Genomic DNA, 26,546 nt, shown 5'->3' on the forward strand with positions numbered 1-26,546 from the left:
CATCTTTTAAATTTTGAAAAAAAAAAACACAGTGTCAAAAATTGTTTCATCCATCAGATGTGGTCCTGGTCAACTGAGGAGAACAATACATCATAATCCAGATTAACGTACTGGAAGGGTCTCCTTATAAATTATTCATGTCATTTAATAAATACGCAAAGCGATGTAAAACAAATCGAATTATCTAGTAGATGTATTCCGATATAGCAAGTTCTTTATTTATTCGCGCAGTGGGGCATATAATTCATTGAATAACCGGCCGTCCCGGCGGATGCTACATTGGAAATATAAAATATATTCTTTCATTTCCCCGGGGAGAAAGACTTCCAAGAGCTTAGCGGAAGATGCCGCTAACGGAGAGGTAGTCCTCTCACGATCGGACCTATTCTGGTAGAGACAATCACCTCTTGCCTCGCGGATTAATCTATCCCTTATCCTTCTTTTTCCTCTATCTTATCTTTTTCTCAGAAACAGCTAAAAACGATGACACGTCTCGAGGCAGCGTGGATAGCTTCTCTCCCCTACCATTCTCTCCTTCCACCACCAATCTGCCGAGTACTTATGGAGTCTCTCACAGATTAACTTTTGATACGCGTCTTCAGTCACTGTGCTAGCGCCGATTCGTACGTGTGCGGCGTAACACGTTTTCCTGTCGCTGATTATTAAATTTGTATTAGCGTCGCGAATTGCTCGTAAAGCGTAATTTGACTGGTAACCCGAGGTGAAGGTATTACGGGTAGGATCACGGTATATACGTGGAACGAAGAGAAAGAGGGGAACGAAGTGAGCCGCGCAAAGTTAGACGAAGAACGAACGAATGTGAGTGTAAAGTAATCGTTAATCTTGTTGGCCGTGAAAGTGCGGAGGGTACCGCGTAAGTTTAACGTAAATTATGCAAAATGATTTGCATCTCGCACCCAGTGGGTGCTTTAGGACCCACTGCTTCCTTTGTGTTCGCAAAGCAAACTAAGCACGGTTTTATGCTCGATCTCGCAGCGGTCGTGATTCCATAGTAACTTGGGAAATCGTTTACAGCCCGGGACCGCGTTTGCCTCCGAGAAACGTTTATATACCGCACTAAAGTGTCCCAGCAAAAATTTTGAAGGCAATCTAGTATCTCTGGCGCTACGTATTCTTCAGAAAATCATTCATTTTTTAAATATATTATCTTTATATATTATCTACCCTTGTTTCCCGTAAATCGAACTTTTATTTCCACGTTTCTTTTAGATTGATCGCGTAAGTTTGGCTATAGAAACAACACGATTCTTCATTTAAATTTATTACGGAAAATGAGTAAAAGTACAAGAAAGAGATTTATTTTCCATCAAAACAATGTTTTTCTAGCAGCTTAATTTTTGTTTAATGTTTGATACTTGTTATCGGATCTAATTATAATTTTTATTTATTTTTGTTTTCTGTAATTTCTTCCAGTGCATTACTGCGGAAAAATATAAAATTTAAAGTAATAATTTTACCACTAATAATTATGCGTAATATATTGGAATTATTAGTGGCACGCGGAGTAGACAAGAAATAAAAAAGGTTTGTCAAGAAATAACGAATTCTTTTATTTTACTTGAAACCTGCGATGAAATTATTCGCATTGTGAAACGTTGTTTTTTTTATGCGAACGTAGATATGTAAATGGTACTGAGGCAAATAGGTATTCTTTGTTTGCGAACGGAAATTAATCTCCGAATTTTTCGTGTGCGAGAGATAAAATTAGCCGACTTCGGTTACCGAAGCATCCACGTTGACGGGCAGAGACAGGCAAAAATTAATCGTTCTCGTCAACCGCGCTCGGGAGTCAGTCGGTGCACGTGTAATCCTTGCGATTTGTATTTTCCCGCAGTAATGCGTCGGGAGAAATTACGGAAAACAAAAAATAAATAAATAAATGAAAATCAGAAAAGGAGACAGCACGGGTATACTCCATGTGTCGTGTATTTCATTTCTACGATTGCAGATTACGGTGCGATGGACCTATTTTTAAAAATTACGACGCACCATATATATCGGCCGTCGCGTGACAACCCGACAAGGCTATATATATATAGGCGATAAATTGTTTTAAAACCCGTCGCGCATTTATAATGGATATATCCGCGTATGGTCTCGCGAATGCTCCATAATCCTTCCGCTCTGTGAGAGATACAAAGATAAAAAAAAAGTGGAGACAAAAGATAGGAGAGCTCCGAATATAAATGCCGGCTCATATTTCCAAAAGATTTACAATGAGAATCTCACTTATCAGCATATATAAATCGCAGATCCGCGGAGAAGCAAACAATTGAAGAGACAAGTTCGCCACGTCTATGTCTGTCTTATTAGCAGTCGATTGTAACGAATTTAATTTCTTCGTCTATATCACGACAATCCAGAAAGGAGCAGCGAAGCGCTAACCAAGGGTTACTTAAGCCAGACTGTCGGAGCAACAACTTAGTGTAAAGGACCGGTCACCGTATCGCGGAGTAATGTTGAAACTTTCCTCTAGAAAGTCGAGAATTATCGCGAGTATTTCACCTGAAGGAGCCAGATATACCCGCCCATTGTGTTCTGTTTCATGCTTGGAATTTAAGCATTCAGATGGAGATAGCGCAATTTATTATTCCGGGCCAAAGTTAACTCGTCTTTAATCACGACAAGTGGCGCGCGTTGTTATCTCGATAACTTTTATTACAAGCTTGAGCTCTCTTTCAAAATTTGTTACTTAAGTCTTTATGTCTAGCGGGAGAAATCAATCGAGAATTGATTAAGAATTCCCGCAAGAATGTGCGTCATTTGATGTACATTTGCTTGCGCACGACGCTTGTAGTTACGCGTGCATCTAAAATTGCTTAAGTTAGACATTACGACTAAAGCCCATACACAAGTAGTATCAATAGCTTTAATTGCCTAGGGCGATGTTGGCTTATCTTGATGACGACGTTGCGTGCCGTCTTTACTAAGCGCGTTGCTTAGGGATACTTTACAATTATTGCGAGCGTTCACCCACCTTCCGTTTACGGAAGTTAATTTCTATTGGTATATCGATTTAGATAGCCTGAGGCGACGTTAATTGATACTTAAGTGATAACGTGATGCGACGCAACGAGAAAATGACAAAATAAGTATCGCGTACTTCCCCACAATTAAGCATTATTGCGAATGCGTTTATTCGTGATATTACATGTCAGAAAATGCATTGCTATTGATGCAGTCTTAGAAAATATTTCTGGTATCAATTTCTATCATGCAATTTGGTATATTCTAGAATTGATTTCAATCAAATTTATGATAGTATTTTATAAAGCTATCAATTGTAAAATTCAATATTTTAACAAACATTTAAAATAATAATAAACAATTGTAAATGGACAATTTAATATTATTAATATTGAAACAAGAATTTAAAATAATAACGAATAATCAATCGCGTATCAGATAAAATTTATATATTCAAACATTATGCACACATCAACATGTATGAAAGTGGAAGTGTTTGTTGAAATATCATTAAAATTTATATACAACAAAACTTGGATACGAGAGAGACGCATATACTTTATAAATTATTCATCAATTGCCTTTACATCTTGATGCAGAAGTTACACGTGCGTGTGTGTGAAACTTCTTTCTTTTTGAATAAAAAAAGTATAATAACAGCGTTTAGTTTTAAAATAATGTTTAAGTTGCATTGTACTTTTCATATATTTTCAGTTCTTATCTTGCTCGTAATAACAATTTCGAGAAGAATCGAACATAAAGTATAAAGTTTACAAAATTTAAAGTAAGCATTTTGATCGCTTCAATGCAAACGTCGCTATTTCTGCTAGAAACAACTCAATGTATGTAATGGGCAGAAAATTTTCATTTGTTAATACAGGCTCATAATAAAGCGTTTAACACGATTTTTCACTGCAGCCGCGAGGTCTTTAGAAAGAAAATATTTCTCCGTCCACCGTGCATCATCATCCATAAAAGTTTACGTTGTCTGAAAAAACTGCCTGCCTATTACGGTCAGGATTTTACGGCATTCTTTAAACTGGCTGTCGCGCAGATAGTGGCGTCAGACATAATTTTTATCATCGATGCTACGACCTTCGTAAAGTAACCACATTCCGAGGTGGCATTGTGCGGGATGACACTGCTCCGAGCTAAAACGCAATCGATTGAAACGTATACCGCATCATCATCTATAAACAATAAACTCTACTTAAACAAATCAATAATTAACCAATGTTATATAAGAATAATTAAACATAAAATTCGTAATTTTAAGTACTTTTAATATTGTCGTCATATATCATTTTTATTTAAATCTTCATATATTACAAAACATGTTCAGAAAAAGGAATCTTATTTAAGTATAATATTATAGAGTGTTTAAAGTATAGAGTATAAAAATCTTTGTTCAAGACGATATAATATTGTCAAAAATTGTTCTGTACAATCACTAATGCACCGTTTGTCCAGCTGGAAAATTAGTTTGAAACTTTCTATGAACGGGCAAACCGCGGACCGCAGTTTGCCAGCAGCGCACGAAAATTTTCGCGAAACGCGATAGCGTGGAAATAAACACGCTCGCGCGAGCACTATCACCGTTCACGAGCCGGCATTTTGCCGGAACTCTATATAATCTTCTTTCCTTGTACTTCTCTCACTTTCTGTGAAGGCAAGTTTACCACACTCGCGGAGTTGCTTTGTTTTATCTAAAAGCTATATATGTACGCATATCGGGACTTACCGTTAGATATCCTGCTATAAGCTATGCTACGAACGCATAATTCTGATACTTTTTGTTATAACATCTTTCTGTATCTTACAATGCAACGATTTCTATATGGATTTTCTTGGAAAGCAAATAAGATAAAGAAAAAATGTGAAAGAAAAAGAATAAATATTTTATGTAATGCGGTATCTAAATCGGGTACTTTCTTTTTTACTATTTGTATTATCTATATTACATGGTATCATGATACATATAGGATAAACTCGGGTAAGATGGCCATACAGGAAAGGTGGCCGACTCATGTTCATTCGATGTTTCATGGCGAGTTAGATTAAAAGAACGTAGGTTGGCCATCTTTCCTGTATGGCCATCTTACCCGAGTTTACCCTATTATTTTTCTTATATTTACATTCTTCAGCAAATCAAGATATCGCTTCGCTTTTCCTTGCTGCGACAGATTCGCAAAACCACGAATGTGGCAAAATAAAATTATCATAAAAAGATTGATCTATCTCAAGACTTTAATCGAGGTGATGTCAAATTTCAATGCACTCAGATATGCTGAAGATGTTCCCACGTGAAATAATGCCGCACAACCCGAGCCGCACTGATAGCATTATAGGAAATACAAGACGCGGAAAATAATTTCGCTCGAGAAATGGAAACTCGTGAAAATATTAAAAACACACAAAGTTTCGAATTAAATAATTAGCAGTATCAGACTACGTGGAATCATTCATTGAGCATACTTATTATTACGAAATTTATTATTACTATTCATTTAGTTATTGAAAGAATCTGTATTTTTCATTTTTTCTATATGTGATTCAAATTATTACAATTTTTTCAGATATTATACTTCAAATATTTATTTTTGATGCGAATCGCGAATTTTTATGCAGATAGCATGTATGCGTTTAGGATTGCATTATTAAATTTATTATAAAAACTTACTTCATTTATTTTTCACGTTTCGAAATCTGATCATGCGATATAAATGTTTTAGCAGCGTACGTACAATAATACCACTTTAGTTAATTTTTGTTTATTGTAAGTATGACCAGCGATTGAATTGTGTAAAATGTACGAGACATGAAAAATATTTTTAGAATTTTTAAAATTTTGTCCTAATATGTATGCGTGCGTATTGTCGCATAATATTTATTATATAAAATTTATATACTCTCTGTTTTTATATATATTATATATTCAACAGTCTATTATTCAAATACTTCTCATATTATGTATTGCACAGGGTATATCAAATTAATACAGTATAATTTTTAAAAATCAATAAAATTAAATCAACAAAAATTAAATCTCTCTCACAAAGAACTGCCGAAGTAAATGATACTTGTAATACTATGCTTTATCGAAATCAATAAATGTTGATGTTTATTTTGATATTTATTTTATTATTTCCGATTAACACAAGATAGTGTGAGATTGTGTTATTTCAAAATCTACATAATAAATGTATCGTTTTCAGATTTCCCATTGATTTTGCGCAAAGAACGCTTGGTACATCGAAATGCATCTATCGGCATTGCTTTTCCTTATCGTAACGTGCGCCCTCGCACACTCGGCGGTCGGCATCACAGAAATTGTCGATTCTGATTCCGTGTATTTCCCTGACCAAACGGACTACATCAAACTCGCTACCAAGTGTAAAGATAACATGATACTGTGGCCAGGGACCCGTCGGTGCTACAAGGAAGGCGAGCAAGGTCCCTGTAACGTCGGTCGGGTACTGGTATTCGACCGTCGGTTACTGAAACCGTACTGTAAAGACCTTATATTTTAACGATTTTCGTACAGAAAGGAACATAATCAACTGCTGGCGATGTGGTACTTACTATGTACGCGATTTGATGCACGATAGATGACGGTAGCGACCGTAAATTTCCCGGGACAAGTGTTCGGGGGAAGAAAAACGTCGTGCTCAACTCTATCTGCAGACAAAAATATTTGTTCAAGTGAAACGCGTAAAAATTTCCATATACCGCAAGTATAAATACTATTCTACCTGACTGTATGTATCCAATGCAAGCAGTTGCATTTCATGAAAATAATGTTACGGTAATATGTATAAAGAGGTAGATTGCTGCGTTTGTATTATAAGGAAATTTACGCTTTTCCTAGGCACAAATGTGTAATTTAAAAATAGATTCTGAAAGAGAAGCTCAAATAAAAAATTAGTGAGATAATTAGTTCGAAATGCTTTAATTCTTGCTCAGGGATGTAGGAACTCGTTAAACGTATGCCATAATGAAAAGTGACGCTAATATAGTGCCACATTTATCTTTTGCTAGACTTATGATATAAATGCATTTACTTGAAATAAATCTTGCCTTAATTTATATTTATATATACATTTATAATTATTATGCTGAGCTTTTTTGTATGTAGTTGTTTTTAGATATTTAGTTTGACATGCTTGTTATTTAAAACTGATACGCTTTAACTCATTGTATATATATATATATATATATATATATATATATATATATAAGATCTGATAGAAATTAAATTTCTTTACATCTTGCTTAACATTATATTTTTGTTGTGTTAAACTTTAGTATGTATATACGTATGATTTATATATATACATATATATAAGTCTATTTTTACTGATTATCTATGTGTGTATAGAGTGATGCATGTTTTTATGTGAAAATAAAAATACGTAGTTTGTAAGCATTTTTGTTTCGTATATTATCAGCGTTATCTCACGGAAATTACTTTACCAATTTGTATTTTTTATTTGTACTTAAATTAAAGATTAAATACTAAAGAAATAATTTTAATGCAACGTTTCTATTATTTTATACTTATCGTGTTCATGTACTAACAATAAGCGTAAGAGCTACTTTTAAATATTAGAATAAGAGTTGTACTTTTTGGTTACATTTGTGTTATCATTATTATAACTAATAACGTAAAAATGGATAGGAAAGAAAAAAGAAATAAAACTTCAAATGTCAAACGTGCGTCTATAATGCCACTATGTATCCATATCAGTTACAGATAAAATGAAATGGCAATTGCTGAAAATAAATGTAGCCACCGGGTGGACCATGAACACTTATCGAACTATGCTGCTAGTATTTATTAACAGATCGTAACTTATATTCGTAACTGATATTCGAGGAAATGGATAGAATGACCCTCATACCTTGTTATCTTCGGCCGGGAGGGGGGGGGGGTTTCTGCTCGTTCCCATGCAATATCTCAGGGTCCAATGTGACATCGATTCTCAATTTGATATGGCGGTTGACAATATGGAGAGACGAGAAATGATTTGGAGCTACGAATGCTGGCCATGGCGCGGTCGTTTCGAGATATCTCGCGCGGCCCACCCTATACCTTCCCTCTTACCACTCTACGTACTTGATACGTGCGCAGGGTAACAAACGTCGCGAGATGTTTTCGATTAACCTCATTTTAAGAATGACTGTCGTTCTTTACTATCGGATGGAAGGCCCGATAGCCTCGTCGCGTTCTCCATCTTTATTCCTCGGTAGGCGCGCAAACAGGTCATGATCGGGTTTTCCTTCACCCTCTCCCCCTCCCCTCCCTCTTCACTCCGTACTGGAATTCTGCCCAAGGAATATAGAAAGGTTGAACTTCTTAATGGTATGATCTATAATATTATCTCCATTATCAATCACACTCGTAATTTCAACATCTGCGAACCGGCGATATAAAATAAGAGAAAATTCGCGATAAGAAATATCATGAAGCTTTAGCACGGAATAATCATTATTTTCGCGATAGAATTTAATTTAGAAGTACAGGTATTTCATATCGGGTGCATCATATAATGCAGCGAAGAATGTAAATTCTTTTATAATATCCCGCAATGAGCCAAAGCGTATTCAAATTTGATAAATATGTGTAACATTATTTTAGCTCTTATATTATTACTGCTTTATAATTTTTATCTTCCTCGAAAAATGTAAAGTTACGTAAATAAAATTAGCATGCAAAATCATCAATCACTAATTTAAATGACAGAATGGCTGACTAATTATATCCCTTTTATATTGAATCTTTTTCTCTTAGCTACTCGAGTGTAATATTTTATGTGAAAGTAACGTAGCGTAAAATTTGTCAAAATCATAAAAAATACACGCAATCCATTTATAACCTCAGATACATGATATCACATCCTATTAAAGTTATTTTTCTCATTTGTACGTCCTGTAAAAAATTATACTTCATATATAATTTAACGAGCAAACGTATTAGTTAATTCGAGGAAATGTAAGTATATCTCGCGCGAAAAGAGATTTTTTTTTTTTACTCAATACCGGCTTAACGTTTCGACGATATGTAATTCAATTTCCGTGCCCCGGCACATTGTTCTCCGTCGTTTTAATTTTACCACGTCCGCCTTTTTTAACTTATAACAGATTCCCCTCTCTGCGCGGAAGAAAATACCCCAGGCGCCATGCTATTACGAAGTAGGACGATTAAGACTCAGTGCCGCAATTCCAATCCCTTCCCGTTCGTGCTCGCGTTGCCGTATTCATCATCTCAATTTTATTCCCGCCAGCTCTAAGTTTCGCACGGGAGATTTGCCCGACCACGAATAAAATCGAGCGCGGATACATCGTCCCGCCTCGAGCGGAAATAAATCTGCAGCCCTGCGCGAACTACGAACGGTCAAGGTGTAATAGCTTGCGGAGAAGCGAGTTTGTCGGTCGCGCTCGTTACGCGACTTCCACTTCCTTTCCCTCATTCGCCCGCAATTCGTCATTGCAATTTCGCCACTTCGACTTTTAAATCCGACGGACGAAGCGGCGTCGCAATATTCGCTCCCAGGGCTACCGCGATCCGTGAGCTACATTCGCGAGTGACAACGTTTAAAATTAAATTAACAGGAAAAGTATCTGGGCCGCGCAAGCGGGGATTAAAATTTTTATCAGCCTCGAGTTACGTGTCGCAATTTGCTTTTCATATTTCGCTTTAAATTCCACGACAATTATATATCGTGTTCAACACGAACTATATGTTGTGGCAAGTTGAGCATTGTGCTTGTTATCATTTTGTATTTTGCATGGATTATCGTTGGACATGAAATAAATATTAAAAAAAGAGCGTAACATAAAATCATATTCGCCGGTGTAAGTAAAAAAATGATAATAATAATAATTATGGAGTTTTGAGGGATTTTATCTATACAAAAGATGTTCCCCATCTTGTGTCAACACATGATGGTTTAATTTCACTTTAAAATGACGTTATTGAGGTTCAAACAATCTCTCTAAATGTATCTAGAATGAGATAGTTACGGAAGATAAATACAATGGAAATTCAACGCTATGCCATCGTATGTACGATAAATGGTGTCTCACGAAACGCCAGGTCTCTTGGATGTGAACGGCTTAAATGTATATTCCAAGTAAACTCCATAAGAGGGTTAACAACGCTAATATCGCGGCCTGAATACGTGCCTTAGACCATGGACTATAATGCTTAAGTCCGTCTAATCGTTTCTCCGAAGCAGTTAATCGCTCGGCGATGCGATTGTAACGAGCTACTATTTACGATTTACAGTATGATTATCGAACTTAATACAAAGGTATAAGGAAAAGCTAATGTTCCCGAAAACCATTTAGCTGATTTTATTTATTTTTGGTGTACTTCTTGTATAAGTTCCGAATTATAAGTAAAGAAAAGGAAATATCTTGTTACATTCAAGATTATACTTAACTAAAATTGTACTTTTCACTTTACTCGATAACTTTCATAATAAAATTTAACATACAAGTAGCGAACATTTTTTTTAATTTTGTAAATGGAAACTATATCGTCGTTGGCTGAGTTTTTCTTAGGAAAATGTAATTCGATTTTGTACTTTATTTTACAAAACTATACCGTATACGACAATACTTTAGTCTACTTTTTTAATTCTTAAGTGTTGTCCGATATGTAAACTCTCAACGAAGGTTACTCTAACAATCGACGGAAAAGAGGTGTCTGCCCAGGGGACAATTTTAACTTTCTCATGCCTATAGTTCCCGTATCCATAATTCCAACTTTATTCCTGGAACTTCCAACTTTTGCAGTATTCCAGAACGGGATTTGTTACTCGGTTACCAGAACTGTCGGGTTAAGAACCGAGGTAAAACGAGGGGTATATATATTCTTTAAAGGGTAGTCTAAGGACTTCGATACCGAATTTGCATCTATTAACGTCACTTTATCCATATCCAATTTATATTAACATTTATATGAAGCTTGTTAAGAATGATGTAAGTTTAAACGTTGTGTATAATGGTCATTTAAATACCGCTTCGATGTCTTCTACAGAAAAGAGAGAGAGAGAAAAGAAGGAGTATTCTTAATTTCTATTAGCATTATTAAATCGATTAAATTTATTACATTTATTACATTTATTCTATTTCTATTTAGCACATATAAAATTATGCGTAACAGTGGAAAGCTGTCGCAATGTAATAAATGTAATAAATTCACAAAAAACCTTGTTACATAATTATCACTCGCGATTGAAAATTGCAACATTGTGTAAAGTCAGCAGTGCAAGAAATGCAAAAGGTAAAGCATTTATTATACGCCGAGCAGAAGCAGTTAGTCGTTATTCTACCTCTTCTCTAGTAATATTAAAGAAGGTTATTAAAATCTGCCAATCCGTGAGAATCTTGACACGCGCGAGCGTCGCTAAGAACGTCCAACGATAATTAAATTCTGCCGCTGTCGAGCGGTATCGCACTCCCGTCCGCAGAAATGCGAGATATCTCGTCGTGTCCGTACGTGTCGGTGCTTATAGGGTACGAAAATGGATGATGGCTGAAGAGATAGAGATACGAGCAGATAAGAAGAGAATGAAGGTTGAGGGGAAAGATTATCCGTCCACCTTGCACACACATACACACACACACACACACACACACACACACACACACACACACACAAGCATACATCCTTACATACATATCTTTATATCATATCCTTATTTTCCTCATACCATCTCCTTCCTCAACACCACAGAAAACACCTTATGGTAGTTTCTTGTCGCGAAAACGAGGAATCGGCGACTGAGTTTCCGCCGTTAAGCCAAATCCCCGCGAGTCTTGCGTCGCGTCGTCGTTGTCGTCGTCGTTGGAACGTAAAAAGCGGCTCGACGACTGCCGTCGTGACAAACGATCGCAGTCGCGGGCGAGCGGTTTCCTTCTCCCTTGCAAACCGTTACAGCGTCTTAAGCATCGTGGATGCGAGGATATACCTAGATTTGAGGTATGGATTGAGAGTGACACATCGGCACGTCGGCCTTTGCATTCGAGCTTTGCATTTGTAAGACGTCTCTGAAAGGAGACGTGAGTCAGCATATGGCTAAAGTCAGATGAATATACTTCCGATTGGGATACTTTCAAGATAAAATGGTTGTGATTCTTTCGTAACAAATAGGATATTTATAACTAAAGTAATCAATTCTCCGCAGGCTGATGATATGTGTAAGATGATATGTGTAAGAATAGATATTGCTATACATTTCTTCTTCAATCAAATATTTTGTCAATTAAAGAAGTAATATGCTATAATCTGTATTTAACTTAAAATTTCAGCTTAAAGTTGAAAAATCCGAATCTCCCTGTGTAAATAGATTTTTGTAAATAAATTAAAATATTTAATTAAAAATTAATTTTTGTTTCATATAATTTAACAAATAAAATCTGGCAATCAGTTAGTTGCTTTGAATTTTAGTACGCTCTACATATTTATCTTTAGTTATTTATAATCAAAAGATTATTGATGACCTATTTTTAAGAAATTCGTTCAATCCTAAATTTGTGTTATCAAAGTCATATGTAAAAGACACATACTAGACACAACATGTCTGCCTTTCATTTGGATGCGTTTTATCAGAATTACAATTCGTAATTCACAACATGGCGATGTCTCGCGACAGGTAGATAATTCGATCAAATACAACGGAATCCCGTTCCTATGACAACCACGTAAATCGATGAATTGATTGGCCTTAATGTTATTATGCAACATTACTCAATTGATGTACAAAGAATATAATTACGTCTAAAGAATATAATCGTTTATTGTAAATTGATCTTAATTATATTATACGTGTATAATGGAAAAAGATGATAAAATACAATCACCATATACAAAATTTTACATAAATTAAGAGTAGCGTAGAAAGAATTGCATTAATATTAAGGTTCTTTTTAAAATGCATTTTAAAATAAAGCAAAAAGAAAGAAGAATTAATGCAGGATATTCAGTATGACCAGATTTGTGCAATACAAATTTATATATATTAATTTTTTAGATATTTACACAATAATAGTCTTGCTTTAGAGATTTTTAAAAATCACTTCTGTTTTTGTGTCAGGTTTCTATAAATAATAACCGGCAACTGTGCTCGAGGAAATATCAAATAAAAGCATTATATTATTAAAACTTTCACATGAAAAGTTTGTTACAAAAATGACATGTGGAAACCGTACATAAAACATAAATGCAGCAAAAACAAAGCGATTTTCAGAGTGCAGCCACAATGTGTCAAGTAGTTCGTTGTATCAGCTACAAAAACTGCGCTGATATTGCGACCTGGTTCATTCTTTCTTCCCTGCTTCTCTCTTTCTCTACCTCTTTTCTTATTACAATGCTGTCAATAAAAAATACTAAATAATTATAATTGAAGACTGCAAAATTATCAGCATTTTTCAGTTTTTTAATGGTAGCTTTTATCGTATATGTTGTATTGTAATTCATTTTTCACATAATACTGTGAATATATGTTTTAAGTAATTTAAGTTAATATCTCTGTTTCTTAATACTTCCTGCTTTTACAACTTTACTTCTAAATTTTAATCTCTCAAAATTTTACTTTGTTTTTTTATTTTTTCGTATATTGGCTATTGCCCTTGTATATTACATAAATGTATAAATTCGCGTATTGACACACTTTAGTATCAGTAAGAATAATCGGCCATGTCACACACACGTATACGCCTTCTTTTCTTAAATTATTTCAATATTCAGTTAGAAGGTAACTTCTTCGTATGTCTTACGTATACTTTCGCGAAAGCGTCAGCAGTGGATGGGACAAGGAGGGAGCGGTGAAAGAGCGACGGGAAAGGGTAGAAGGGCGACAGACGCTGCAATATTCTTGGCTCGCATTGTACGTGTCCCATAAGTTGGCAGGCGAGCTCCCTCTCAGCGACAGCTTGACAGAACATACGCTCTTTCCCGCTCGAATCGTTTCGTCCCTGCACCTATTCTCTTCTCACTCCCGTACGCTCATCCTCAACCTCTCCCTCGTCTTCCCTTCCCTTCCCGTAACCCTCTCTTCGAGTTTTCCAAAAATAAAAGTTTATAAGCTAACGCGCACGTGTACATATGTAGGTGGGACTCGAGCGTGGATACATACCACTCTCAACGAGGACGCGGAAAGCAGAAATGTCGGTGGGATAGCGGATAGAACGGCAGAAAGATTGGTGGTGGGAAACGGGAGAAATGTTGGCGACAAGAAAGAAAAAAAAACGCGTGGGGGGAGGAGGGAAAACGAGAAAAGTGGAGACCACGTGCAGAAATAACGTTCGTGTTTTTGATTTGAGGCACGTAACCGAACCACATTGAAATCAGATAGGGGCGCGAGAGAGGACGCTAAACTGGCTCCGGGAGGCTACGGGAAGCTTGCTACGGGAATACCTAAACCTCACGGGGAGGGTAAGACGGTCGAGGGACGCGTTAGACGCCCGAGGGAAGAGGAGAGATCGCGCGAGAGTAGTGCGACGGCGTAAGAGGTGGTGTGAGGGAGAGAGACATCGCCGCGGGGCGTAAAGGGTAGCGAGGCGCCTTACAACGGGTGAAACGTGCCACTTTCTTGGATTTTCGAATAAATCGGCACGGCGCGGCGTGGAGTGCGCACCGCTCGACTATAACGGAGTCTACTTTGACTCAGACTCTCTCTCTAACCCCTGAAGATCCGCGTTCCGTAATCCGGATCGACTTGATCCCTCCGTTTCCGAAAACGTTGCAGAGAAAAATTTGGCATCGCGTATCAATAAAAGATTCATATTTCTTAAAAAGAACATGAATATCTAATTCGCAGCGTTTGTATATCTGCCGAACAATTACCTTTGCCGTTGAGTACTAACTTTTACATTTTGCACCGAATGACTTTGTAATCCGATAAAACATTCGCGATTTCGGTAAATAACATCACAATTCGAGTTCCTTTGAAGCTAAAAATTGTTTTAAAAATCACATAAACTGCAAGTCTAAAATGTCGTTAATAACTTTTTTATATATTACAATTATTTAATATTTTAAATAAATTCCTCAATTTTGCTTGGAAAAAATCCTACATATATATATATATATATATATATTTTACATTTTAGTGCGTTCTCTGCGAGATCTCTTTTACACGTCAAATATGATCGTTAGACGCATACTACCCACATACGAGCGCTGTTTAACGCACGTTCCATCTTGCTAACATTTTCATCGGTGACCGACGTATTCCGGTGACATCGCTGCTCATCGCCCGCGGTTTGGTAATGGATCGCCAATCCGCGCGACATTTCGATCATTGAGCAAGCGTGTAACGGGCAATGATCTATTATTTAGCCATCATTCTGCGCACACCGTCTCGCCCTCGTGCGTGCACGGCCACACAAACGGCGACGATGACGTTGGCATTGATCGAACAGCTAGCACTAATACGAGCGGAAACACTCAGTTTGCTGGTGGTCGTGGAGATAATTAGGCAGAAACGCAACGCTGGTATTAGGGGGGGGGGGCGGGAAGGGAAAGTGAGAATATGCTAACGATTATATTGTACGATAATGAAATAAATGTTAATAAATATGTCGACTGTAACTCAGAGCACTTGGCAGATGCAGATACCGCAAAAGATACGACTGTTTCGAAAGTTTCTTCGGACTTATCTGCGAGATGCATCAGTTCTGAACGAAACTCCAGCTATATTCAATGTCTGCCAGCGAAGAAAATGATAAATTCTGCTACGATTAAAACTTATAAACTTGCTTTCGGATTTATTTGGAAATTTGGTTGAACGTATGTTACGTTAGAAAACAATTAAATATGGAGATCTACTTTGAAAACTTAAAATATACGTATTAAAACTGTAAATTCCTACAATTTTGCATTTTTAATTGGTTGGCCACATAAATTTAGAAAAATGATTTTCTATCTCTACATAAATATGACAAATGAGATATTAATTAGAATCCATCAATTAGAACAATATGGAAAGAAAATTATGTCATGTTATTACGTGCAATGTTATTACGATATTATATATTTGACATTGTCTGAGAGATAATAAATAAAAATGATCAATTAACGTGTTTTTAGGGCGATTTATATTAATTAATGCTAAAAACATGTTAATTTAGAGAGTAACTACCATTCGATGTTTCAAATCCAGCAAACTTTGTTTCTCTCTCTTACTACTAACGCTTACGCATTATGCTGTATTTTCTTCGAAGGGGAAATTGACACAATCTCTTTTCTTTAAAGAGGTTACGTCTATATAACTTTGACCGTAATCTTGGGACCACGAAGTAAAAGGTAAACATCAACTTCTCGACTTCTTCATTCCGTTGCATCTACAATCTAAAAAGCTTCTGTCGGTGTATATAATTTGTCATTAAACTTGATTTCCTTCTTTCTTAAATAAAGCAACGTCTTTACTTTATATTATTATGGTTGCATTCCGATATTTACTGTCAGTAACTGTCAGTACTGAAAATCTATAGTATACATGACGTAAAATATAGAAAAATATAGACTTTCAGTACTGACGGTGAATATCGGAATGCAGCCTATACCTAACATAGTAATTTGCAACCAAAATTATTTTATAAAGATATAAAGATATTCTATTGTAAAAAAACGTTTTTAAATTTGTAATATAATTATTCATTTTTTATAATATTCCGTTAGTTTATAAGAAACCGTTTAGTTTATAATTCCAGAAATATTATGCTGTTAATTTTCTTCTTGCGAGTTTTGATCACAGACCACACACACACACACCCACACCACACACATGATCATTGATTTGCATCAATTATTATCGCAATACTTATCATGACATTAAAGAGATGTGTCGATGAGTTACGAATGTAAAAAGATATACACATGCCGTTCCTCCGTCGTGTTCCACTTTATCGCATCTAATCATCGTGTGGAAGCGACTGAAAAGTCGCTTATAATCGGTATAACGCAACGGATATTCCATTTGATATCCCTCCGAAATATTTCCCTTCCGTTCAATCGTTTCACGACTTCCGTTAACCGGCTGCGCCTCTCTCTCGCATACATACGTTATCCGCTCTTTCCCTTTCCGTCATCTCTGCCGCCCGCGCCCGTATCTTCGGCCGTGAGTTGCGCCATATTTCAAATGTCATATTAGCAGGGACCATGCGTCTTCCGCGAGTAAAACGTCTATGCCGCCGGCAGGCTTTGCCACCACTACATCACACGACTCTAGTCCCTCTTGGCGGCGTGGTATCGTGTCACCTTCCCGGCTCGCCACCAATTACACATTAATGCGGCGTCGCGTTATCCGGAGACGATGTACGAAGTGGAAGCGATAGGGTACGAGGATGAGGGGACGGTCAGAGGCTTGCTGGTATCCTTCGGGAATATACTCTCTTCCGGTGTAGTCAATTAACCCAGTTTCACTTGACGCAACGGTTCGATCAACGCTACCCGCCGAGAAGATGGGAAACTATTTTGTGCCAGCTTTTTCACCGATTGCACGCCGATCGTTGTATACAATTTTCAGATTGAAATGTTCGCGGAACGGGACACACAACGCGTTCTGAAGGATGAATGTTATTTCAGGTATTTTCGATTGGATATGTTTCAAATGTAACGTATAGCTGCGGGAATACACAATCGCGGTGTCGTCACAAGGGTTGACTTTCTTGCAGCAGCACGTTACGAATTGCAAAAGTAATATTTTACTGTGGAATTAACAATGCAATATTTACTGACGGCTAATCTTTCAGTTTGTCTGAATTTATTTATTCGAAGAAATCTAAGAAAAAGTTAAACCGAGAAACGTTGTATTGTGCAGATTAATTTGTATGATATATAATAGATTAATAGATTATGTAGCAGAGAGTATATAGACAGCATTCATTTATTTTCTTGGTCTTATAACCATTTAATCATAAGAAATAACCGTGGTTATGCAATTTAAGATAAATTTGACGATTATAACAGCTTTATCTAGATGTATAAATTTTCCACAGTTACAAAACTCTCCTAAACTTTCGTACTTTGCTTTAGCTATGTGCAATAAGTACACTCACAAATTTCACTGTTCTGTAATAGTGCAATAGAAGTTGTGCATTTTCTCTCGACTGCAGATTCTTTAGAGAAATTGGGGACTTTTCCTAAACAAACTTTGTTCTGGCATCTTAGTTTTTTTTATCATTAAATGTCTAGATATTTAATTAAATCGCCAGTTCTATTCGATTGTTTTCGTTTGGGCTGAAACAAATAATAAAATGTATTTATCGGCATCTTTGGAACTCAATCCAATTCCTCTGATTTTCAATTTTGTATAATTCAGAATAAAAATATTTTTGTCCGAGTTCGAATTTCAATATTTCTTCTTTGTTATAATAGAGAAGTTTTGTTAAGCAAATGGTTTATTCTGTTTAATGTAATGAGATATAAAAGGAATCATCTCGTTGAACCTGATTTGATCAGGCTATTATGCAATCATGCTGTTATGATCGCATAATCATGTCTTTTAGAAAAAAATAAAAATTTCCTAGACAGACACATCTGGAGGTATGTATCAAACTAGCGACTCCGAGCGGTTTATCGAGATCTAGCTTGACAGAAATTCAAGTGGAGAGAAAATGGGCTTTTCCCGTACCGGTGCTTTCTCATTCGTCATTATGCCGGGAACATTAATATTATTAAGCAGCATATATATCGCGAATATCCGCGCGAGGATGTAAGGGACTATCGAGGACGTGTGCGGAGGGTGGTTAAGGGGGGGGGGGGGGCTTTCCTCGCAGTAAATATTGTAACATCTGGCGGGACTCATACGAGTTCGAGTCACGCCTCCGGCCCTCTACATTTCATTTCACTTCTTAGATACTTCACTGAAATACTGTCGAGGATCCACTAGCTGCCTGGTCTCTGTGTAGAGCGGCGGGTAATGCTTCGGAAAAGGATGGCGAACGAGGGAAAGAATGTGTGTATATGCCGCATTTGTTCCGGCAACTTCCTGAATTTGCACGACCACCCTTTTGTGTTACTTGCCTCCGCACGTTGTGGCTGCGCGACGAGCTCTTTCCTCTTCAAAAGACTGATATTTATGTTATCATTGGACCGGATTACAAGATGTGACATGCTTTCCCTGTAAATTGCCCCAATTCCTGTTTCGTCTTGCGATATCACTGTATGTACATGGCAAATTGGATGAAATGATGGAATTGCTATTGGAGAGGCAATGAAATTTACAGCGTTGATACGGCAATGACGGTTTACGACTCTTTTAGCTCTTACAAGTTTGTTAAACATGTTAAATAAAACGCGCGAATAATAGCGATTGCAACGAGATACGGATTGACACAGGAAACGAATGACTCACGGAAAAACGACGCGATGTATCTCATCCGAGCATGAGACATATTTCATCTACACAAAGTTTAATTCGCTCGAATCCTGTGTTTGACAAGTAGCACGAGTCATTCAAGTGTATGCAGCGGTGATTGATTGTGTGCGTGTTTGTGTGCGCGCGCGCGCACGTATCCGAAGAGAAAACGGTTTATATATTTATGCCTGCGCTTTCCGCGGGATTGTCACCCGCTGATCAAATGAATCCGGAGCTCTCTATTTATGAATCGTTCGGATATTTTTTTCGTCGCGGTTGCAAAGTGCATCGATATATCACTGATAGAAATGGGGCGCACACGCGCGCAGATGGGTGACGAGGAGGCACGTCTCGTATCGTAATTTTTATGCATCTGAATTTTGTGTATGAATGTTTAACGGTGGTTTCCGGTGGGGCCGCTCTTGTTTACAGTGGCAACCGATTTAATCAAACAGTGAGCAAGGCGTGCGTTTCGCGCGCCTAGCATGGGGCTAAAGCACGCTTCCGCACGTTCGCGCCGTGCCGTGTGCCACACAGCTGCATTTTTTGGAGCAGAGTCCCGTGTTTTTTGACAGAGCTTCGTGTTATATTAAATTTATATTTTCGAAGTATTGATTCGGCTGACTGATAGGCGTGCAACGCACAAAAGGACACGCATTGTTTGTATAGATGCAATTGAAATTTTCAGATTAAAGACTTCGTATACCAATGCCATGTAGTTAAACAAAATTTTTGCATTGCATTTTTTCGTTATACGCTTATGCACGCAATTTAATAAATTCGAATCTACGTGATGTGCTGTGTAGTATTGAACAAGCGTTATTCGTTATTAAAAGAATTTACGTAGCTATAGTCGTGATACTGTTTCGCCTGATTATTTTACATTTACGGAATTGTAATCCACTAGATTAGAGGCTAGAAGATTAATATAATTTCTATCTTCTAACAGTGTTCATGCTCCTTAGTTTATCCAAATTTATTAATTAAGTGGGTATACCTAATTGTTATCATACTACCATGTTGTATATACCATTTTACCATACTATTAATGATGCAGTTAATGTAATTAATATGTTTTAAATGATCTTATAACTGTAGGAAATTGTATCTTGGTTTTATTTAGTGAACTCACTATCAGTACAGATTTGCTTATAACTGATAATATTACAGCATCCTTTGGTTCAATGTGTAACAAATATGCAATTAAAATTTAAAGACAGAAACTGTGTCGCATTTTAAAATGTATAAAGAGAATTTGAGGAAATCAATACGTCATGTTATATCTTCTATTTATATTACCTATATGAGTTCAATAATGCTGCACACTGCACACAGTACTTCGTGAAAATATCTTATGGTTTATGGTAAATATAAAACGAGATTCTTTTCCTTGAAATGGGTTATGTTATAAAATCATATGATCTCGCAGAGAGAGAGAGAGAGAGAGAGAGAGAGAGAGAGAGAGAGAGAGAGAGAGAGAAATGAGAGAGAGATAGAGATAGATTTTTAGTGAAAAGAACTAAGAATTAAGCTCACGCAGACAGCTCTTTCAATAATTCATTAACCACTTGTTTCGTTAACTACTTCTACGCAGACCGTGTGGTAGACTCTCTGAAAAGTGCTTTAATTTCCTCCGTCGACTTGTTACCGTCTTAAAACTTTAAGGCGCTCTCACCGTTAAGTGACACGCTTCATGGAAATACGACAGCGCGCGGAATTGCCATGAAATGTCTCAGACGTTTCGATTTCAAACTGGAGGAACTTTTGGTCCTTTAATCCGACGCTCTTAAAATATTATGTGGAACGTATTATCTTAAATTCATTACTCGCCATACTTGGAAGAAATGAAAAAGTAATATAATATATTCTATAGAGGAATGAAACTCGCAGTTACTAGCGTAAGTTAAAAGCAATAAGTAATGTTGATGTGGAGTGCGCATGGCTCATAAATTACCGAATTGAATTTATAAGTTGTTTATTAAGATAACGTCTCTGAGATCTAAAGTTTATTAAGATTTATATATATAGTGTTCTTTTATACATATACATAGTATTTTTTATGCTTTTTTAATTTATCCGTTTATCGAAATGTGTATGTGTAAATTTTCATAATATCCTACGTTATAAAACGCTTTGATCAATTTGGTATAGATTCTTTTTAGTAAGCATGGATAATCAGCAATTAAGTTCGAGAAGGATTAAAAGTGCTGGCAGAAACGCGAGCCGAACGTGACGTAGGAAGACTTCCACGTTCGCACGTGTAAGCAACGGAAATTCGAGAATTCGTACTTGGCATTTGAAGACCTGGCGAACTGTATGCAGCGTACACGTGCATAAATGCCAGATTACGGGGCGCAGGAAATCGTGAGATAACGTCGTCCTTTCGGAGCCGTCAGCCGCCAGTACGTGCAACAGAATCGTACCGAAGCTTCGTGTCTTCTACCCTGATACAGTTTTATTGCTGTCTCGAGTCTACGTCTACGCGACTGCATGCCGTATACAGCTTCTCGATATATTGCTCGCAAGCATGATGCACTGTTTCGTGCGAAAACAATGACACGTGCTTGCAAGATTATGCAAAGCCTAATCCAAATAAAGAAATGTTTCTCTAACATAATTTCTCTGAAGGTCTACATTACATTTTTTTGTGAAATAATAAACACGAAATTGAATTTATTTCAGAATAAGCCGCATATTCGATATTAAAGTCTCTCGAACATTAAAATTTAGTAGTATATTGAAAGCAGAATTTTTTTCGAAATGTATAAAATTTATTTCCTGTATACAGAATATTGACATTGTTTATCAAGCACTAAAAATAGAAGATCAGAGATAGGCATTCTCGATAAATTTTTAATCTCGTTACATTTTGTATTTAAATTATCTCTTTTAAATAAATCATATTATTTAATAATTTAGCGTTCGTTTTACATTGTTTTAATCGATTGTTCTTTCATGACACTCGATTCTGTATTTTAAATGTCCTATTTTAGAACATCCGCTCGTGGTTACGCCGAACGAGTAGAAGTTCGCGGCTAACTTTTGCCCGCGTTCACGTACGGGTTGTTCGTTTAAGAATTACAGGGTCCATTTGCCGGTATTTCACGGGCGCAATCTAAGTAGGCACGCCCCGCCCAGGATTTATTAGAATTAGAAATCTGATGCTCCATGTGTGCGACTACGTTGTATATTAACATTAACGGCACGAGTGTTACGAGCCATTTGTACTCAGAGTAGTGAATTACATAGAACGTGAGAAGCTTCCGCGCGCGAATTATTAGTCTCATTATAGTATAGTTTACAGGTTTCGCCAAACGGCAAAATCTGCCCTGCTGTCACAGTACTGAAAATAGAAGTGCTTCGAAAATAGAAGAGGTAGGTTAGGGTACATTAGTTTCTATTGATTATTTATATTGTTTCAATTAGCGATTCTTATCTCTTACTGCCTATATTTTATTCCTTTTATTATTTAACTACAAAATGGAAAATTATATTTATTTAACTATAAAGATTATATATAGATAATTAAATATAGATTTTAGTGTATCTTTATTATAATATATTCTATGTGAATGTTCCACATAACTGATTGTGAATAAGATTATACTTTAATGGTATAAAATAATTTACAAAAAAATAATATAAATCACGATATGAATATAAAACTGATCTGGAAATAAATTGATGAGTTATTATACGAATACTATGCTATACTATTATATATTTCAACGTTTCCGATATCTAAGTGCATTTATGTGAATACTAAAAATGTTCAGTATGTCATATTATATATCGTCTTTTAATCCATATAGAGGATAAAATAACGTAACGATTTTTGCTGCATTTTCCGCATTTGTAATAAAATTCTCTTATTCGTAAAGATATGCAATTATATATATAATATATATATAATCTTATAAAGTCTTATACTCTCATACTCACATTTTAAAACGCATGAATTTTATAATAATAAAAATAAATGTTCTTATATTAAACGTCATTTGGTTTAAATTCTCTTATTTTTAATAAGATATGTTGCTTTGCATCGATATTGAGTTAATTATAGGAGATCCGTATATATCTACGTATTATGTGCATATATGTTAGACATTGCATTCGCATGACGCAGTGAGATACCATTCATATGTACAATAGTATAACTTAATTTAATTAACCAAAATTACCAATGCAAACATTCTTTAAGATATATTTTGTGTTGATTGTACAGTCATAATATTAAATTCTAATTGTCCACTTATATATGCAGATATATAAATTATAATTTATATAAGTTAAAGTATGTTTGGTATGGCTGCCATGATTTTTGCATTGCGATCGATTTTACTGACACCAATATACTGAGAGTGAGATACAGGATACATGGTGTGTATCTAGAATGACACGTACGTTATTTTTCAGGATTTTCAACCATAAATGCCATATCTGGAAAATAATGACGATTGATGGTGGTTGCGCGACGCGTTGAGCTAACGCTATAATACTCGGTGAGTTCACTTGCATTAGATGGTATATATTTAGTCGCATATTTAACGTTCTCTTTCTCTCTCTCTTATCTCTTTACACAAATTTTTGATAATATGATTAACATTATTTTCTAAATATTTGAAACTTTAAGCAAAAAATACAAATATCATTGCATTTTTCTTAGAGCTTTTTTGTAACAATTTAAGTTTAAGTTAATATAAAAGTTATAACCGTTTATATATATGCATAAAAGGTTTGATAATAGACTGATTTAGTAACCAGGATGATATTGCGTGAAATTACTTTTTGATCTTAAAAATACAATTAGAGACGCGTAATTTCTTTAAAAATTCTTAAAGCGTAAAGCATTCGCCTTACAGCTTAAATTTTTTTTAAATTAAAAATTAAAGAAGTGTTTTGATATTTTTCTTAAAAGACGCTATGAAAAAAGAATTATATTAATAATTGAATAGAAAAACTGATGCAATTTTTTAATTTAACAAATTACTTTCTACTTTTACTTTTTGGAAGATTTCTCAGGTACCGAGCAAACGACGATTTTTAGCTAATTCCCTGACTTATGCGAGACGTCGCGCTGCCTTAATTCGCATCGGTGAGCACTCGAGAACCGCGAATACCATCAAGAGAATAAACCACGAGTCGTCGAATTGATATTAAAATTAATGTTATACAGTTAAAGGCGAGAAACTTCCCGATTAATTCGGTAGATAACGCCCCGCGGGGGCTTTCGCAGGGGTCGATGTCGGAGGAAAGAGATAGCATTGCCGCGAACACGGAGGCATCCAATCCGAACAATTCGGTTTTCCTTCGAGCTGGGACACGCGAAGGTCCTCTCTAACCCATCCGTCCCCCTTCTATTCTACGCTCGGATAGAGAAAGCAAGGGAGAAAAAGGGAGAAAAAGGGAGAAAAAGAAGGGACAGGAGACACGATTCACAAGGGAATTATCGGTACTTGATTGCGCTTAATCCGCGAAGTTTTCTCGTTTGACTTACCCGTTTCGAACGGCGACTCCGCCTCGTTGGCCACCGTCGTGCACGACTCGCAGTCGGACATCCGCTGAACGAAAAACGCGCGCTCTAATGCCACCCCTGCAAAGAAGAAAAATTCATATCAAACGCGAAAAGTCGAATGCTGGAATCTCGCGCTAACGACGCCCGTTCGGCGGAATATGTTTGCTCACTTCCGCGGCGTCGTTCTCGCATCCTTCCTTTTATCTATCCCCTTTTGCCTTTGCCCGCCTTCTCTTTCTTCTCGATCATCCCTACCGCTTTATTCTTGCCTCTCTCTGCCTCTCTTCTTTATCCTCAATACTCTTAGAGAAGAAATGTTACTGCATACATGCTCGAGAGGCGAGGACGTACCTCTAACGGCTTACACTAATCCCAGGCTGCCTCAACAGCTTGGCGAATTATTTCCATTCCGTTTCCCTATTCCCCTGCATCTAGCGTTATCAAAGCGTGTACGCGCTGCGGCGCCGTTTGTAAAGGCGAAGCTGCGGTTTCCGGTATTAATTTCAGAAACAATGAGCGTGCCTAATACACTCTTTTCCGGTAAGCGTAGAGCAAGAGCAACGGGATTTTGAAGGGATCGCGGAAATTTGCTTTTTTATTTTGTCCTATGCAACAGATTCGGCTAACGATATATGATATACATACGATCAAAAGTTCCATTATTAAACTCGACTATTAAATTCGATAATTACTATTATTAAATTCGTTTCTACCAAGTCTAAATAAATAATCTTGAAAAGTTTTTACATATATTGTTTATGCTCTATTTGTTAAAAGCGAGCGGATGTCAGATCGAGAAAACAGCAGTTGTAAAGTAATACAAGTGGAGCAAATGTACAAGCAAATGACAACAAAAAATTATTTAAATAATATATCCAATTTTTTAATCAAATAAATATTTTTATGTAGTATATACACTTCTTTTTAGAATATGAATAGGGCAATAATTAGAAAAGAGATATAAAAGCAAAAACATCTTATTTAAAAAGTTTAAAGAAAAAACGTATTTAAAATTTTCTGGCGACGGAAGTTACTGTTTTGTTAAAATTTTCTCCCCTAGGCTTTCTAAGAAGCTCTTTGATCTTTTAAAAAGAAATATGGATTTACTCACTGATGTACTTATTATTAATATAGAGGAGACTGGAACTGCTTGTTACAGGGGTAAAATGATACAGATATAAAATGTAGGTTCATGAAACCGTCTAAGAAATGCTAGATAACGATAAACGCATTCTGAAGCTAAATAATCATACATTTCACAATTGTTAGCGTTTCTTAAACGGTTTCATGAACCTATTTTTTATAGCTATATCATTTTATTTCTACTTTTATTTTTAGTCCTTAAATTTACAACATTTAATTTATTGTACATCCATCAATAAGAGTTCATCTATAACCATTTCTTAATTCAAATTCTTGTTTATTATCGCTTTTAATTCAATTGAGTTTCTTTCCTTACTTTTTACAAACCGTAAACTGATCTTGAATAAAAAAGACGTACAAGATGTATAAGAGAGACTATAAAAGAAATAACGTCTCATACAATCCGTTTGATACCGAAGGTATCTTTGGATTTCCTGCTCAATGAGATAGAACGAAGATATCCGGCAAATTACAATTGTCTCTCTGTGACTAGTAAAAATACGAAAAGGGCAACTACGTGGAAAACT

General features: G+C 36.2%; 2 long non-coding RNA genes across 2 annotated transcripts in view; one reads left to right on the forward strand and one right to left on the reverse strand.

The window, feature by feature from the left end:
* Positions 1 to 26,546, reverse strand: part of LOC139771642 (uncharacterized) — a 118,554-nt gene that overhangs the window by 44,492 nt on the left and 47,516 nt on the right. The window contains exon 3 of the long non-coding RNA XR_011717943.1: positions 24,859 to 24,954. This is a non-coding gene — a long non-coding RNA (uncharacterized lncRNA). The remainder of the gene's footprint in view (positions 1 to 24,858; positions 24,955 to 26,546) is intronic.
* On the forward strand, positions 607 to 7,521 carry LOC139771641 (uncharacterized). Its single transcript, XR_011717942.1, has 2 exons — positions 607 to 819; positions 6,204 to 7,521. It is a non-coding gene; the product is annotated as an uncharacterized lncRNA (long non-coding RNA).

Source organism: Temnothorax nylanderi, unplaced genomic scaffold (assembly GCF_030848795.1).
Source record: "Temnothorax nylanderi isolate EJ_2023f unplaced genomic scaffold, tnyl_v1.0 TNYL_tig0042_pilon, whole genome shotgun sequence".
NCBI classification, from domain to species: domain Eukaryota; kingdom Metazoa; phylum Arthropoda; class Insecta; order Hymenoptera; family Formicidae; genus Temnothorax; species Temnothorax nylanderi.